The sequence below is a fragment of the Galleria mellonella genome, unplaced genomic scaffold, assembly GCF_026898425.1.
Source record: "Galleria mellonella isolate WM207_F2 unplaced genomic scaffold, CSIRO_AGI_GalMel_v1 utg778, whole genome shotgun sequence".
In the NCBI taxonomy this organism is placed as follows: Eukaryota; Metazoa; Arthropoda; class Insecta; order Lepidoptera; family Pyralidae; genus Galleria; species Galleria mellonella.
In genome coordinates, this window is record NW_026442150.1 from 93,527 (window position 1) to 108,564 (window position 15,038).

General features: G+C 41.2%; 1 protein-coding gene across 2 annotated transcripts in view; it reads right to left on the reverse strand.

Moving 5' to 3' along the window:
• Positions 1-15,038, reverse strand: part of LOC113522317 (protein slit) — a 164,062-nt gene that overhangs the window by 86,294 nt on the left and 62,730 nt on the right. The gene's annotated exons all lie outside the window — the stretch shown is intronic.

Consider the following 15,038-nt stretch of genomic DNA (forward strand, 5'->3'; position numbering starts at 1 on the left):
ATTCAGTTATAAAGTTTGTATGCATTTTTTTGATGGGTGAAAATGGTATGGTAACCCCGCCTGCGCTAACGGGATACGCCGGCGGAGCACCAGTGAAGAATAATAGATGAGAATGAAAACAGGCCAGTTAGCACATCATGATGAATTCATCGGAAATTAACCATGATAGTTTCCAGGGGGAACAGCGAGTAGGTCGACCTGGTTGGGTATATTGTTAGGATTCTCAGTCTCCATTACCAACAATCCCTTTCCCCCAAATTGCTAGGGACTGGGAGTCCATATTACTAACACCCCCCCCCCCCTCCTCCCCTGTAAATACCTGGTCACAGAATATATATTATATAATACTGTACCTCGTCTATGACTGGGTGTGTAAAACTGTACTGCATCACCGGCGACATTGGGATTTATTGTAAAATATATCCCCTAAACCATAAAGGATGGCCGGCTGAGCCGTTACACGGTGAGCAATGCGGATCGTCGATCAAACTCGCTTGTTAGCAGACTACCATATTACTAGCTAAGTATATTTATTCACTAGCGGCTCGTCCCGTCTTCGCACGGGTGGACATTTTTACGACATTCCAAAAAGTCATTGCGTCATAACGATAGTTTTATTAGTTGATCCAGAGCATTTAAACTGTGCAAGTTTTCGTGCAAGAAGCTCAGAGCCACCTAGCGGGTCACGCGGGAACTAATAAATTGCAGCGTTGCAAACGTATTTGGCCAGACTCCAATCACGAGGAATGGGTAGATTTGAAACGTCGATAAAAGCAAGAATCGGTGACAAATTATGTGATAATGTCCCATAAGATTTTATTAATACGTTATTTAATAGCGCGTTACTTATTTTTACACCAAACCATAGACACTCGGTCTATGCCTTTATTATTTACATTTTTTTTTTTTATTATTTCAACGTGGCATTTAAAACTTTATTCATTTAGCGTTTTAAACTTTAAAGTTGCAAAGCAATTTGTAAAAACATAAGAATGAGAATGAGAAGGTGAGAGGAGAGAGGAGAAGGGGAAGGAGAAGGACAGGGGGAAGAAAGACCAGGAGGAATTGAGGATGGGGAGGAGTATTATTTACTCATTTAAACTTAATTACAAGCATTTTTGAATATTTTTTTTTTTTATGAATCTACCGAGAATAGTGTCATAGACTAAGGACAGTATTGCAAATTGCGAAGAAACTTGAATAACACGAAACCAGGACTACGTCACTTTCTCCCACGCACAACCACTCTTTGGAATCAACTTCCAGCAGCAGTATTTCCGAACTGATACGACATCGTAACCAAAACGCCAATTTCATATATAAGCACCTAATATATATTGTAAATAAATAAGTAAAAAAAAAGACATTTCAAAATCGGTTCACAACTGACGGAGTTATGACGTAGCAAACGTAAAAAAACATACAACTTAATTGAAAGCCTCTTCTTTTTAAAGTCGGTTAAAAATCAGAGATCGACGCTCCAATCGCCGTTCCAGAGGTGGCTGCGAGCAATAAATTTCAAAAATCGCCGCGTAAACCATTACGGGCGGACTGGTATAATGATATATGGCCGGTTACCCCGGGGGGGGCCGAGTATGTTAGTGTACATATATTACTATTAAAATAAATCATTATTAAGAAAAAATAAAATAAAAAAATAAAGGTTACATGTTAAACAGAGGGGGGGAAGGGATGGTTAGTAATGCCACAGATAATACAATAGTAGTAGTTATAATAATATATATATATAAGTAATGCGGAATACACCCTGTCAGGTCGACCTCCACGCGGTCCCCCCTGGAAACCATCCTGGCTAATTTATCGTTGAATTCGTCACTGGTGCCCCGCCAGTGTATACCGATAGCGCGGGCGGGGTTACCATACCATTATCATCCATTAAAAAAAATCCATAATAAACCAGTGCATTTTCGCAAACAGATTAATGGATAGAGATTTATTAATCGCCAGCTTCTTAATCATCATATCAGCCTTTAACTGTCCACTGCTGGACATAAGCCTCCCACTTGGGGGGTTGTGCCAGTAGTTGCCACGCTTGGCAGGCAGATTGGCAACCGCAGTTAGGCTTTAGAGATGTTTTAAGACGAACGCTGCTGCCCAACCCTCGGCCATATTATTAAAATGGGACAACATTTAGCTATTGCATTATATCCTTGCATTATTTATTTATTTTATTCACACATACCTACACTAAATACACTTCCCACTTAAATACCATAATATCATCAATTCGATACAATCTCGCTTTAATAAAAATAATATATAACATACATGTTTTTTTTTTGATGGGTGAAAATGGTATGGTAACCCCGCCTGCGCTAACGGGATACGCTGGCGGAGCACCAGTGAAGGGTGATAGATGAGAATGAAAACAGGCCAGTTAGCCCGTCATGATGAATTCATCAGGAATTAACCATGATAGTTTCCAGGGGGAACCGCGAGGAGGTCGACCTGGTTGGGTATATTGCTAGCAATGGGATTCTCAGTCTCCATTACTAACAGTCCTTTTCCCCCCATAATATACATGTTACATATGAGAAAACAACATAATAATGAAGACTACACAATTATATTCACCAGAGGGAGTGTTTGTACAAAAGTCGATTGCTTGGGTACCTCTGTCCCATTCGTGTTTCAACCGTGAAGCAGTTGTGTTTGCATGGCTGTGTTTCGGTTTGAAGGGTGGGATATGGCGTGAATTTACAGGGTACAGAGGAATAACACCCGAGTCCTCAGGAATGGAAACGCATGGGGGGTATCATGGGCGAAACAGTATACTCTGTTATGTACATGGTACTGCTCATGTCTATAGGCGACGGTTACCACTTTCCATCAGGCGGGCCGTCAGCTTGTTTGCCATTGTAAGTTGTGTAAAAAAAATATAATAATATAACTATTTTACTTTGAAATTAGAATAAAAAGAAAAACATTAAAAAAAAAACAAAACGAACGTAGCAGTGTTTGTGCAAAGGACCTAACTCAGCATATGTCGCAGTTTCATATCTGAAGCTACTTCACATGCAGACAGACGATTTTTATCATTACAAACAAATTGCCCCAATAAACTACTATGTTACACCCCCTGAACAATTTAAAGAAACCTCCCCCACAGCGGCGCACACCCTGAGCGATCCGTGTATAATTGATATTAATTACAGGGGTGGCTTTAAGGTCCCCTTCACATTGTGTGAAGCGTGCGCGAAGCAAAATTTACTGATATAAAATAAATTTTGCATCTTAAGGACCCTTTTATATTGCGGTAAGCGCACGTAAAGCAAAATTTATTGATGATAGGTAAATTATACGCTTTAAGGACTCTTTCATATTGTGTTAAGCGCGCGCAAAGCCAATTTTACTGATTGTGGATTACAGGCCATATATAATATATATTTATTTATTTATTTTTAATTCTTTATTGTACACACCAGTTATAAGAATATGACAGAGGTAATCAAAGAGGAGATTTTGTACAAAAGTCGTTTGCTTGGGTCCTCTGTCCCATTCGTGTTTCAACCAGTTGTGTTTGCATGGCTGTGTTTCGGTTTGAAGGGTGGGATATGACAGTGAATTTACAGGGTACAGAGGAATAACAACTGAGTCCTCAGGAATGGCAACGCATGGGGGGTATCATGAGCGAAACAGTATACTCTGTTATGTCCATGGTATTGCTCATGTCTATAGGCGACGGTTACCACTTTCCATAAGATAGGCCGTCAGCTTGTTTGCCGTTCTAAGTTGTACAAAAAAATGTACAAAGACGAGCTTAACTCTAATAGAGTTTTCTTTTAGCAACACCCAAAGTGGAAAGGAGCAATATTATATTATTTCTAGCTATATATTATTATTTACTAAATTCGATAATTGACACGCACCTCTATTGTTTCTTTTTGACTTGCCTTCACGGCCCCAGTCTTCTCAGTTCCTTTCACCAATATACATATATTTCCAATTTCCATCCCTGGTTTTTCTAGTCGCCCACATTGATAATAGGTAAATTATGCACTTTAAGGACCCTTTCATATTGCAGTAAGCGCACGCGAAGCAAAATTTACTGAGAATGAATAAATTATGCGCTTTTGCGATAAAAAGTTTTTTTTTTTTATTAAAAACCTACCTGTGAACAACGCAAATAAATAAATTCAAATCAACTTTATTTAAATAGACTTGTTTACAAGCACTTTTAAATCGTAATTTTTTTTAAATCTACTGCAGGCTTCGGAAAGTTGTTATCTGTTGAGAAGAGCCCGCGAGAAACTAAACAGTTACTCTTGGAGGGAAAGAGATTGTTAGTAATGGGGTCAAATAGCCCTATTACTAGCAATATACCCTGTCAGGTCGACCTCCACGTGGTTCCCCCTGGAAACCATCGTGACTAATTCTAGTTTAATTCGACAGGATGCGCTAACTGACCTACTAACTGATCTTCATCTGTCATCCCTCACTGATACCCCGCCAGTGTATACCGATAGCGCAGACGGGGTTACCATACCATTATCACCCATTAAGAAAAAAACAGTTACTCTTTTAAATATCTGTTAACATTACGTGTATATAATCGAAGTAAATAAGTAATGAAAAATCAATGTGAACGGTTCCTAAATACGGGAAGCGTTTACCACCAAAGCCTCGGGGTTTAAGGAAAAATAAAACGCCAACGCCAGAAAATGGCCGTGCGCTGTTGAAATTGAGGAAAACTGAAGGATACCCGCATACAATTATATTATTTTTATTCTAATGGCAAATAAGCTGACTGGCCGCTTCTATATGTATATACTGTGCCGCCTGTGGCACTCCATCTGCATGTGTAGTGTTCATATATATCTGTGTGTATGTATGACTTTATATGCTTTTTTTTATTATAGCACGACATTTTTTTTATGCAAATTGGAATGGTAAACAATCTGACGGCCCTTCTGATGGAAGGTGGTAACCGTCACCTATAGACATGAGCAGTACTATGGACATAACAGAGTATACTGTTTCGCCCATGATACCCGCCATGCGTTGCCATAAAAAAAAAAAACTAAAATCTAAAAACTAAACTACTCAACTGATTTTGAAAAAATTCCTACAGGACCAATCTGTAAGTACATCCGTTCAGATAAAAAGAGAATTTTCCAAATCGGTTCACAACTGACGGAGTTATGAAGTCACAAACATGAAAAAAATGTTAGTCGCATAGCTCGAAGGACCAAAAACCGAGGGGGAAGATAGGTTCTCGAGTGGCGACCCTGTACGGACAAATGTAGTGTAGGACGCCGCCTCAATAGACGGAGTGACGATTTTTTTATACCACTGAGGTGGCAAACAAGCATACGGCCCACCTGATGGTAAGTGGTTACCGTAGCCTGCAATACCAGAGGTATTACGACCAACCAACCAACTAATTGAGCACGTCCAAATGGCTACAGATTCCCTGCTTGAGCAGATTCCTTCCGCTGAAGTCGTGATTGTTGGCGACTTTAATAATAATTAATAATTTAATAATTTAATAAATAATTAATGCCCACCATGCCGAATGGCTTGGTTCGCGTACAACCGACTATGCAGGAAGATCTGTTCATGACTTTGCTTTGGCTTATGGTCTGACACAGCTTGTTTCCTCGCCTACGCGAATCCCTGATGTGTCGGACCATTCACCTTCACTGCTGGACCTTCTGCTGACCACCCACCCAGACAACTATGTGATCTCCGTCGAAGCCCCGCTTGGATCGTCGGATCACTGTTTGGTGCGGAGCGAAGTGCCTCTTACGAGTCCGACTCCACCTCGTTCTACGGGTAGACGTCGCATTTGGCACTACAGGTCGGCAGATTGGGATGAGATGCGGATTTTTTTCGCATCTTACCCATGGAGGCAGGTTTGCTTCACACTGGATGATCCCGACGCCATTGCCGATTCCATTGCTGATGTGGTGCTTCAGGGAATGGAATTATTTATTCCTAACTCTGTGGTGCCCGTCGGCGGGAAATCCCAGCCCTGGTATGGAGCCTCCTGTAGAACAGCATCTCGTCTGAAACAGGAGTGCTTCCTAACCTGGGCTAAAGGTGTGGCGTCGCGAGATCCTAACACCAGTGCTCTTAAAAAGAAGTATAACTCTGCCTCTAGGTCTTTCAAAAGAGTTATAGCCACAGCGAAGTCAGAGCATATTAGTAGAATTGGCAAGAGACTGGCTAGTTTGCCCTCTGGGACTCGAGCTTTCTGGTCTCTTGCCAAAGCTGCACAAGGGAATTTCTGTAAGTCATCTTTTCCACCTTTGCGCAGGGAGGATGACTCGTTGGCCCAGAACGCTAAAGAAAAGGCCGATCTTCTTGGATCCATCTTTGCGTCAAACTCGACATTGGATGACGGGGAGAAACCACCACCGACCATCACGTGTTGTAGGAGCTCTATGCCTGACATTAAATTCACGCATAGCTCAGTGCGTAGAGCACTTTTCTCTCTCGAAATCCATAAGTCGAGTGGGCCTGATGGTATTCCTCCAATTGTGCTTAGGACGTGCGCACCAGAGTTGGCTCCGGTTCTTACGCGTCTTTTTCGGCTTAGCTACTCATCGGGCATAGTCCCAAAGTTTTGGAAGACTGCTCTGGTGCATCCGATCCCTAAAAGGAGATCGCTCAGATCCAGCTAACTATAGGCCCATAGCTATCACTTCCTTATTCTCGAAGGTTATGGAATCCATCATTAACCGTCAACTGCTCCGGTACCTAGAAGAGCACCGGCTGATCTGTGATCGCCAGTATGGCTTTCGACAGGGACGTTCGGCCGGTGATCTTTTAGCTTACTTAACACACCGATGGGCAGTGGCAATCGAGAGTAAGGGAGAGGCCTTAGCAGTTAGTCTGGATATTGCGAAGGCCTTTGATCGGGTGTGGCATAGAGCGCTGCTTTCAAAGCTACCTTCATTTGGGTTGCCTGCGAGACTGTGCATTTGGGTCGTCAGTTTTCTCAAGGAACGTAGCATTAAGGTCGTAGTCGACGGTGCATGCTCTGATTTAAAACCTTTGAATGCTGGTGTCCCGCAAGGCTGTGTACTATCTCCGACTCTGTTTCTTCTGCATATCAATGATATGTTACAGATAAGTAATATTCATTGCTATGCGGACGACAGTACAGGAGATACATTATATACCGGTCATGCAAAGATCTCGCGGGCACATACCGATGAGTGCCGGAATAGACTTGTGTCTGAAATCGAAACTTCACTCCATCAAGTTTCGATCTGGGGTGAACAAAATCTTGTCCAATTTAACCCCAAAAAGACACAAGTCTGCGCGTTTACCGCAAAAAAGACGCCGTTTGTCGTATCTCCTCACTTTCAGGGCACTTCCCTTGATAAAAAGTCAAGTCTAGGAATTCTGGGCGTTGATATATCTTGCGACGTCCAGTTTTGCGGTCATCTGGAGGAGAAGGCTAAGATAGCTTCCAAAAAGTTAGGAGTGCTCAATAGGGTGAGACGATATTTCATGCCAGAACACCGCCTGAAATTATATAAAGCCCAAGTCAGGCCGCATATGGAATACTGTTCTCACCTGTGGGCAGGAGCGCCACAGTACCAACTCCTTCCGTTAGACCGCATTCAAAGTCGGGCGGCTCGAATTATCGATAGTCAACGCCTTACTGTCCGACTTGACCCATTGAAACTGCGCAGAGATGTTGCGTCTCTGTGCATCTTCTACCGAATTTATCATGGGGAGTGTTCTGAGGAATTGTTCGGATTGATACCTGCTGCTGATTTTCACCACCGTACAACCCGCCACAAACTAAAGTTTCATCCAAATCATCTGGACGAGTGGCGGTCTTCCACCGTGCGTTTTTCAAGGCACTTTCTTCCACGCACAACCATTCTTTGGAATCAACTTCCAGCAGCAGTATTTCCGAACCGATACGACAACATAACCTTCAAGAAAAGAGTATATTCCTTTTTAAAAGGCCGGCAGCACACCTGCAATGCCGCTGGTGTTGCGGGTGATCATGGGCGGCGGTAGTCACTTACCATCAGGTGAGCCGCATGCTCGTTTGCCCCCTGTGTTGTAAAAAAAAAAAAAAAAAAACGCGTGCGTTGCCGACCCTGAAGAAACCTCTTTACGCCCCTTTTGAAGAACCCCATGCTGTAGTCTCTTGGGAAAACGTCGGCAGGGAGCTCATTCCATAACCTGAGTGTTCGTGGGAGGAAACATCTCTGAAACCGCGCAGTCAAATGAATTGCAGGCAGTCAGTGGATGCAGGTGGCTCAGGACCGTACCTTATGGCAGTCTATGGGGGAGGCTTATGTCCAGCAGTGGACGGATAATGGCTGGAATGACGACGATGTTTGTAATTTGTTTATAATTACTCCTCTCCATCCAAAGGTTGGCTGCAAGAGATCGCTCTCAGCGATAAGGTCGCCCATTGTTGTCTCACTGTGATCATTTCTTGTAATTGTTTGTATCTATAATAAGTTTACTATTGTAATCTTATGGAGGAAACAATAGAGAGTATCTATCTATCTATCTACGATGATGATGATGAAACAAAAAATACAACCTTCTTTCTGAAGTCGGTTAAAAATGTTTCGTTTCGCCCATAGAACGCACCCTTCAGAAGCTGCTAAGCATCGATATCAGCCCGTAGTCCATAATGATGCTTCATCTTTGATATATAATACCTTTTCGTATAACATTACTCTCATTTTGTCCCGTAATCGGTTACAGGGTGATCTTAAAAAGCAATAAATACCGAACCAAGATATTCGGGTAGCCGGAAGTGGAGTGAAATAAGCGGCCGGAAGCTACCGGGGGCGGCCGTGCTTTATGTATTTTGAGGACAGTCCCTTTGTTCTAATTTTAAATTTTCAACCGATTTGAAAAAAAGACTTTGTATTTTTTTTTTTATGTTTGTTACCTCAAAACTCTGTGATTTATAAAACAATGTCGTAAATTCTTTTTTTTTATCTAAAGGTTTTTTTTTATACAACTTAGAATGGCAAACAAGCTGACGGCCCACCTGATGGAAAGTGGTAACCGTCGCCTATAGACATGAGCAGTACCATGCACATAACAGAGTATACTGTTTCGCCTATGATACCCACCATGCGTTGCCATTCCTGAGGACTCGGGTGTTATCCCTTTGTACCCTGTAAATTCACTGCCATATCCCACCCTTCAAACCGAAACACAGCCATGTAAACACAACTGCTTCACGGTTGAAACACGAATGGGACAGAGGTACCCAAGCAATCGACTTTTGTACAAAGTCTCCCTCTGGTTGGCCGTTTGGTCCCGTTTCGTATAGAATAAGCGACCCCTTCCTTTCCCGTGAGCGTCGTAATGGCCGACTAGGAGAAGACGAGGGATGGGCAGCAGCGTCCCTCTTAAAACATCTCCAAAGCCTAACTGCAGTTGCCAACCCGCCCGCCAAACGTGGCAACTATGACCAAAATCCCCTTATCGAGATGACCTATGTTCAGCAATGGACTGCTGACCGTTGAGACGACGATTTGAATTTAGAACGACACATTTCTTCTTTGTTGTATTTTTCTCGTGTTCGCGTCATAGCCGCTTAAGATTAAGGGTCCCGACTGGTCCTGAAACTAGTCGAGCTTCCTCAACTAAATTGTACGTAAGTCAATCTTGTAATTATTATATTAAATATTTTTTTAGGTTTGAAATTTTTGCGTTGTCAGAAGAAATGTCCTAAAGAAACACATATACATGGTCGCCCCGGCAATAAACCGCCCCACCCTCACTTTAGTAAGCCGAGCGATATCTTCACGCCGCCGGCAAAGATCCCCGTTTATTGGGTTCACTAGTGGCGCCCCGCGGGGTTACTTGCGCTTTTGTGTCGTATTGTTTAAGTACTTCCTACCAACTGACAATCAAAAGGGGCTTTATCATTATATATAAATTGGCTTTTAAGGCATATTCATCATCGTCATCATTCCAGCCATTATGCGTCCACTGCTGGACATAAGCCTCCCCCATAGACTGCCATAAGGAACGGTCCTGAGCCACCTGCATCCACTGACTCCCTGCAACGCATTTCAGGCCGTCACTCCATCTAGTAGAGGGTCGTCCTACACTGCGTTTGCCTGTACGCGGTCACCACTCAAGAACCTTTCTTCCTCATCGGTTGTCGGTTCTTCGAACTATGTTGCCACTTCAGCGTGCTCATCCTGCGGGCTATATCCTATATAGTTAGAACTAACAGAATTTTCCATCGTGCCTCCCACCAAACTGTTTATAATTACTCCTCTCCATCCAAAGGTTGTCTGCAAGAGATCGCTCTCAGCGATAAGGTCGCCCATTGTTGTCTCCTATAGACACGAACAGTGTCATGGACATAACAGAGTATACTGTATCGTCCTTGAAGTGAACAAAAGATGGTCTTTTTATAATATTTATATACATTTAATGCTTATTCCAATAAAAGAGAGATGGACTACATATCCATCTCTTTTCCCCCTATAGAATTAATATATCATTAGTAATCAATAAATTCAAGGAAAAGACAAGCATATTTGTCCAGAGCGTGCGTGCAGAGTGAGCCATGGGCACGTGTCACCGTATGGCATTACGCTAATACGAGCCGAGTCTTATTGGGCAACGTACAGACGTCGACACAACTGTTTTATATAGAAAATACACTTGACAAAAGACAAAAAAAAATACAGTAATATTACAGTAATAAATTTTACATTTTATTTATAAAATTTACATATTTAAAAAAAAATTAATTTACTTTTTAAATTACATAGATAGAGCATCGAGTTTCAAAAATGGGTCAACTATTTGTCAGCTAATTGTCAAATTAGCCGACTCGTTTTTTTTATCAGTGTTCTATATACTTACGCACACAATGTATCTTGACGTATCTATATTTAATTGTTTAATAAATAAAATGAGTGTATACGCATTAAAAAGATGCAGAATTTATAAAATAAAATAAATGTAGAAGTTATAAAGCTAACAATCCTTATCCCCCCCTCTGCCGGGAGTTTTTTTTTATGGGTGATAATGGTATGGTAACCCCGCCTGCGCTAACGGGATACGCTGGCGGAGCACCAGTGAAGGGTGATCGATGAGGATGAAAACAGGCCAGTTAGCCCATCATGATGAATTCATCAGGAATTAACCATGATAGTTTCCAGGGGGAATCACGAGGAGGTCGACCTGGTTGGGTATATTGCTAGCAATGGGATTTTTAGTCTCCATTACTAACAATCCCTTTCACCCTCTGCCGGGAGTTAGTTTGCTATCTCCTCTCATTAAGAGGGGAGATGTGAATTTTGTTAAAAGAAAAAATTATAATATAACTCAAATATGTAAGATTAAGCTTTCGTGCTTGACTGTAGGTCTGTCTATATTACAAATAACTCGGCGGTCGCCACCCCAACTTAACTGAGTACTGCACAGAGTAATGTACGGTAACATAGCAGGATTTATCAATGTATTTATTTATTTTTAGAAAAACACAGCTGAATGACAATCAAATACATAGTCAAGTTATATGTATGTAGAGCCATTAATCGTCTTCACATTTGCGTTATTACACAATATATATAAATATACCTAGCCTTTATTTTTCTTTCCTTTCTCAATGTCCTCTACCCAAAGGTTGTGTGGAAGAGATTGCTTAGCGATAAGGCCGCCTTTTATATCATTTCTTATTACAGTTAAATGTGTTTACTATTTTATAAATGGTGCAATAAAGTGTACATAAATAAATAAATATACAAAGTTATAAATTTTAATAAGACATCTTTTAGTTTTATTTATAATAACAAAATAAAAACAATATATATATTTTTTTATACAACTTAGAATGGCAAACAAGCTGACGGCCCACCTTATGGAAAGTGGTAACCGTCGCCTATAGACATGAGCAGTACCATGCACATAACAGAGTATACTGTTTCGCCTATGATACCCCCCAATGCGTTGCCATTCCTAAGGGCTCAGATGTTATTCCTCTGTACCCAGTAAATAGTCGCCACGCTTGGCAGGCGGGTTGGCAACCGCAGTTAGACTTAGGGGGGAAAGGGATTGTTAGTAATGGAGACTGAGAATCCCATTGCTAGCAATATACCCAACCAGATCGACCTCCTCGCGGTTCCCCCTGGAAACTATCATGGTTAATTCCTGATGAATTCATCATGATGTGCTAACTGGCCTGTTTTCATTCTCATCTATCACCCTTCACTGGTGTTCCGCCAGCGTATCCCGTTAGCGCAGGCGGGGTTACCATTCCATTTTCAGCCATAAAAAAAAAGAAAAAAAAACCGCAGTTGGACTTCGGTGATGTTTTAAAAGAAACGCTGCTACCCAGTCTTAGTCGCCTGTTATGAAACCAACGGGAAAGGAATGGGTGGCTCATTCTACGCCGGGACCATGATAATATTATATTATTAACACTAGCCGTTGCCCGCGACTTCGTCCGCGTTACCGTCGTATTTCGTAAAATAAGTAGCCTATGTCCTTCCTCACGGTTCGGTGGTTTTGATGTAACACACACATTTCCCTTCACTACTCTGCTCCTATTGATCGTAGCGTGATGAAAAGTATACTATAACCTGCCCAGGAGTATGAACAATAATTGTACCAGGTTTCGTTAACATCCGTCGAGTAGTTTTTGTTTCTATAACGAACATACAGACGGGCAGACAAAAATTTTACTGATTGATTTTTTGGCATCAGTATCGATCACTAATCACCCGCTGATAGTTATTTTGGAAATATATTTCACGTACAGAATTGACCTCTCTACAGATTTATTATAAGTATAGATAACAGGACACAATCTTTAGAACAATTTTTAAAATGTCTCTTAACTCAATCTAATCTGTATTCCCAAGAATAAACGCCCACATAAGCGACCCCATGGAAATTGGAAAATGCCCCTATTCATCAAAATATTGAAATTGTCTATGGGTTTTCACACGTATTATATATACACCCGCCTTTATTGCGGTTCGGTGTCTATGGTTTTCTGTTATCTGTGGTGGAAAAATTATTCGACTAGAAAATATAGTTTCGAATTTCGAAGGGGGATAGCTTTATCGCGGCACGCTTATGCCCACGGGTTCACCCGTAAATATGGTAAATATATTATTTAATAATGTTTTCGCCCACTACTCCGCACGTGTGGATTTCATTGGATTTCCTACCATGAAATGTTTTCCGAAATTTCGGATCCGAACGAAACAAAAATTTGATGCTAGAATTACATGATACGTACCGTTTAAAAATATTAAAAATGCTATAATATCGTTCCTTTAAACTTTTATTAGGTAAGATTTACGACAAACGAAATGTTAGGCTCCATTTACTGGGTCGATTTCGGTACGAACAAAAATACGAAATTGAGCGCGAAAATTCGGAATTTCATTTCATGGTAGACCCCCATGGATGTAGAAAAACCAACGAAATAAACTATTTCTTCAGTAGTTTTTAAGTGAACAAGTAATAAACCTGCATCCATACATCCATTCATACATCCATCCATCGTTACAAACTTTCGCATTTCTAATTTTATAATAGTATTACAATATGTTTTTCGCATGCAATAAATTATAATGATGGCGGACATCTTGCTGTGCGGATTGCATAACAAAATGGCGGCCCCTTCAAGAACTAAAGGTTAAATCAATTAATATAATGATTTATCTTATGTTACGTCGTTGATTTGTTTCAAAATATTATTTGTAATTCATTTGTAGACATATCTAAGTGTTGTATGTCAATCTTATTAAAATGGGGGGAAAGGGATTGTTAGTAATGGAGACTGAGAATCCCATTGCTAGCAGTATACCCAACCAGGTCGACCTCCTCGCGGTTCTCCCTGGAAACCATCATGGTTAATTCCTGATGAATTCATCATGATGGGCTAACTGGCCTGTTTTCATCCTCATCGATCACCCTTCACTGGTGCTCCGCCAGCGTATCCCGTTAGCGCGGGCGGGGTTACCATACCATTTTCACCCATCAAAAAAAAAAAATTGTTGTATGATAGATGTATGAGTGATTATTAGCGTAACGGCTCACTTTCTGATGGTAACAGGTTCTTTTCCGGGACAATATGTATGTATATATATATATATATATATATATATATATATATATATATATATATATATATATATATATATATATATATATATATATATATATATATATATATATATATATATATATATATATATATATATATATACTCATGTGTTTCTTTGTATTAGTGTTTTTTATACCATTGAGGTGGCAAACAAGCACACGGCCCACCTGATGGTAAGCGGTTACCGTAGCCTATGAACGCCTGCAATACCAGGGGTATTACGCGCGCGTTGCCGACTCTGAAGAAGCCTTATTATATCTGTTACCATATGTCATAAACATATCAGCCGTTACACTGTTCACTGCTGGACATGAGCCTTTCCCAAAAGGGGAGTTTTGTCAGTAGTTGCCACGCTTGGCAACTGGAGTGGCAACTGCAGTCAGACTTTGATAACATTTTAAGAGAACCTCTTGGAAAAATCTCGGCAGGGAATTCATTAGTGTGAGTGTTGGTGGGCTATGCGCGTTGCGCAGGCTACAAACGCGCGCAAACGCGCATGCGCTGGATGCTGCGCGGTCTGCGCTACCGTAACACGATGGAGGGGCACGAGTGAAGGATGAAATGTGAGGACGAAAACAATTGGCCTATCGTATAGCATTCGTCAATAATTAACCACAATAATTTCCAGGGAAGACAACGATGGGACCGACCTGATGGGTATACCTGTTTCTAGATATGTGACCACAATACGCTGGTGGTGTTTCTGGTCTAACGACCAATTCAACAAGAATTAATCAAGATGGTTTCCAAGAAAACCATGTGAAGGTCGACTTGCTAGATTTTTTTTTACACAACTTAGAATGGCAAACAAACTGACGGCCCACCTCATGGAAAGCCGTAACCGTCGCCTATAGACATGAGCAGTACCGTGGACATAACAGAGTATACTGTTTCGCCCATGATACCCCCCATGCCTTGCTGAGGACTCAGGTGT